General features: G+C 34.3%; 1 pseudogene; it reads left to right on the plus strand.

Annotated features, from left to right (window-relative positions):
- The first annotated feature begins 454 nt into the window (after positions 1-454).
- Positions 455-3977, plus strand: LOC112628387 (annotated as a pseudogene).
- Positions 3978-4311: the final 334 nt, after the last annotated feature.

The following is a 4311-nucleotide window of genomic DNA, read 5'->3' on the forward strand; positions in this document are numbered from 1 at the left end:
ATGGGCTTAACTGTGACCAGTTAATCTAAGTTGAAGAAATATGTGCATGTCTCATCCCTGTCTATTTCCTAGTGGAGCACTACCTTTAAGACACAAATGGTCCAGACTATCCAGTTATAAATCAAGGAAGGGCACAAGAATTGCATCAGACATTTTGAGAGTGAGAACTGAATTTGTATTGGTTTATGCCATACTGATAGGGCTGGGAGGAACCTGACTCTTGCTAAGTGGTTTAAATGCATTTGCTTCATTTTCTGATTTCTCTGAAGTATAGTATAGTAAGTCTTTTATATAAGAAATTATTGAAGCCCACAAGAAAGTCCTAAATGTTTTTTAACAAAGTGCTTTAACGCTGCAGACAAACTCAACATGTGTTGGAACTGTGGGCAACAAGAGGAAGCAGTCCTTTACAACGGGTGTTTTCTTGTGGCTAATGTCTATAGGATGTGATCCCATGAGGTAATACACTCAGAGAAAAAGAGAAAAGAAAGGAGGAAAGGGGAAAATAGAAAAAAAAAAAAAAAGTAAAAAATGTGTTATTTCATTAGTGGTAAATTGCAACAACGACAATATTTTTAGACTTGGTAATTTGGAATAAAATCAGTTAAATTGTATCTATATCCTGATATGTTGTAAACATTGATTTTTTTTCTAATTAATTGAATGAACACTTTTACACAGAATAAAATGTAAAGGACTATTTATCTCCATTACTTTTCAGCTATAGCTGTTTTACCTTTTTGGCTATTTGACTCCTTGAAAATACAGTTTATTTTTCTCAATGGAAAAGTCGTAAACGGACTTCTAAAGTGAACAATATAATGCAGAGATACTGAAATATAATGATTGCAATGTGAAGTCAGTTGTAAACTAACTTCTGAAGTGACCAGAATATTGCACCGATATTGCAATGTTCAAATAATAAGACCTTAGATTGATGTTTCCCAGTGGAAGAGCTAAGAACCATGAATATGTTCAAGTACAAGGAAAAAAAGCAAGAAATATCCAAATTAAGCAATCTAACATATTAATTTCAAGCTGAAGTTAATAAACTGAGTATGCTGAAATAGAAGCTGAGACGAATGGAAGAAATTTGGGTAGTAAGAAGAAGTAAAAATCTACTTAATGTAAATTTTCCAGGAACAAGGAAGCATAAGAAATAATTCATTTCAACATAGTTTAGTTCTGTTTGGAAGGAATTTATTAATTCAACAATAAATTTTTAATCATTTGGTATAAAATTTGGTTTTGAGGATGATAGAGCTGATGACTACGAATGATACAGTAGCTGTATTTTGTATTTTTAGCCCCATGAAAATTGGCAAATGAAAATACTATATTTTTTAAAAGGGTAAACAATAAGAGGAAAATACTATTAGTCAATTATAATAAAACTACAAAATTAGTAAAAATTCTGACACTTTATAATACCTATTTCATTTGTGAAAATCACTATATCACAGTACACTAAAAAATCATTTATGAGCCTTTCATGTATAAGTCAAATAGCTGTATAAAACTTACAGAAAATTGCCAATTGTTTTGCATTAATTCTTTTTTTATAAAATCTTTTCTCAGATAAAAAAACATTTTTGGGGGGATTTGAAATTGTTTGAATTTCAATAATTTTCACAGGAAATTATATCTTTAACTATATTTTCTAAGAGCTGTAGAAATATTCCTTTCTTTTTCAGTTCAGTTTCTTTTAAGTTGAATATTGTTTTAATTTATTCATTCACTCATCCATGCATTCAATCATTCAAGAAATTTTGAGGATATTCTATGTATAAGGCCTGGTTCAGATCTTGAAGTTAAAATGTTGAGACTACATTGCAGATGTGGTCTCTGCTCATGTGGATCTTACAGTATGTAGAATAGCCTATCCACATTTCAGAGGCAATGCAAACACAATTGCAACATGGATAATATTCAAGGAGTCTAACTTTTAAATTCTTTATTACGAATATTCAGAAAAAGTAAAGCTATATTTTTATATTTTCTCAGGTAGTTTCCCTACGTACTGGCATTTATTCTAAGTTTAAAATGTATTGATCTAAATATGTCTAAAATGTTCATCTTTCTGTTAGACTACATACACCTTGACTGGTGCTGGAAAGACAAGTGATAGCAACAATTGCACTATGTTAAAAACTCCTGGACTGGAACAACTACTTCTTAGTAATATTTAAAGTATCTTTGTAACTTATAATGGTGGCTTATGCAGAGTTAGTGCTCAAAACTTATTTTAGTGTGTACCTAGATGAGTAAACCTGAGCAAATTTGTGACATGAGGAATTTAACTTTACATTTTGCTGACCTCCACTTACCAACAATTAATTAGAACACAGTAAAGAAATAGAGACAAATTAAAAATAGAAATAAATGAAAGTAAGCTGCTTTTACATTTATAATTTTATCCAATGGATGGATATATAGACAGACATAGATGAATACACAGAGATAGATACAAATATAGATATAGATTAACACCCCTATTGTCACCTAGGGACTATTGTGCCCCACAGTGCACATTTGGCAATATCTGTGAAAATTTGGCTTGTCACATTTTGGGGTAAAAGTGCTACTGGCATCTGACAGATAGGGCCCAGTGTTACTACCAAACATATTACAATATACAGGAGATGCTCTACACCCAAAAAAATTGTTTGGTTTTGAAATCAATAATGCCAATGTTATGAAATATAGCAAGGTATTTGATGTAAACACAGATACAATACATTTATCTTAATTCTTCATAAAAAATAAATTATAATTAACAAGTTCCCTGAGCAATTACACTTCCATATATACCCACTATGTATACAAATCTGTGTTTATAGAATGCAGATACTTGGTAATCTTTATCTACTCTTTAATATGATAGCAAGACAATGTTTACCCACATACAATAGCAATATTAATGAAAGCCAAAGAAACAATAAATATCAGTCATTAAGTAATCTCAAAACAAGAATTTCGACGTAGAGCAAAGAACATTTCAAAGGTGGTTTAAAAATGCCTTTTTCCCTTTTTTCATTTATTTTACTTTTCTTTCTGTTGAAAACAAAACAGCTGTCTTAATTTTCTATCTGAATTCTGATTATACAAGTAAATTCATCATAGTTTTTTGGAGCATTTAAATAGGATCATAAGCACACTCAGCATTCTGCTCTCACCCAAGGTGTCAGACACCATGCTAGAGCCCCACAATGCCACTCTCTAAGTCTCATGTCAAATGCAGATGAGACATTTTGCATTGATAATGAAGCTTTCTATGACACCTGCTTCAGAACCCTCAAGCTGCCCATACCCACCTACAGTGACCTAAACCACCTGGTATCTGCCACCATAAATGGGTTCACCACCTGCCTGCGCTTCCTAGGCCAGCTGAATGCTGACCTGAAGAAGTTGGCCATGAACATCGTCCCATTCCCCTACCTGCACTTTTTCATGCCCGGCTTTGCCCCACTGACCAATCGGGGCAGTCAGCAGTACCCTGACCATGGCTGAGCTCACTCAGCTGATGTTTGACGTCAAGAATATGATAGCTGCGTATGACCCTCCTCCCTAACAGTGCCTGCCATTTTCAGAGGCCACATGTACACATGGGAGGTGGATGAGCAAATGCTCAATGTTCAAAACAAAAACAGTATCTACTTTGCTCATTGGCCCCCAGCGATATGAAAACAGCTGTCTGTGACATCCCACCCCAGGGGCTAAAAATGTCTGATACCTTCATCAGCAATAACATGACCATCCAGTGGCTGTTCAGGCACATCTCGCAGCAGTTCATAGCCATGTTCAGGTGCAAGGCCTTCCTGCATTGCTATATGAGTGACGGCATGGATAAGATGGAGTTCACCGAGGCCAAGAAGAGCATGAACAGCCTTATGTCTGAGTACCACGAGTACTACCAGGATGCCACACTTGAGGAGGAGATAGAGTTTGAGGAGTGTGCTGAGGAGGAGGTAGCCTAGATCCTTCTGTTACTGGGTAAATAGTAGGAGTATGGGGATTCTCTATTTACTTACAGTGTGTTCTGGGATAGCCATGTCTCCCTATGCACTTGTTCTTCATGTCTTTACCTCACAACTTGTTGCATTTTAAAGTATTTTCATAGTATGTGGTTTTGCCTAATAAAGCATTCTTATAGAAAAAAAAAAAGAAGGTTATTTGAAAAATATAAAGTGTGTTATGCTTTTTGTTAAAGATAACTATAGGGTATTGCATATACAATTGCCCCATAAATAATTTTATAGATGAGCTCTAATTAAAGAAAATTGGGTTATTTCTCATCTATATCACAAATTT

Source organism: Theropithecus gelada, chromosome 7b, assembly GCF_003255815.1.
Source record: "Theropithecus gelada isolate Dixy chromosome 7b, Tgel_1.0, whole genome shotgun sequence".
In the NCBI taxonomy this organism is placed as follows: Eukaryota; Metazoa; Chordata; class Mammalia; order Primates; family Cercopithecidae; genus Theropithecus; species Theropithecus gelada.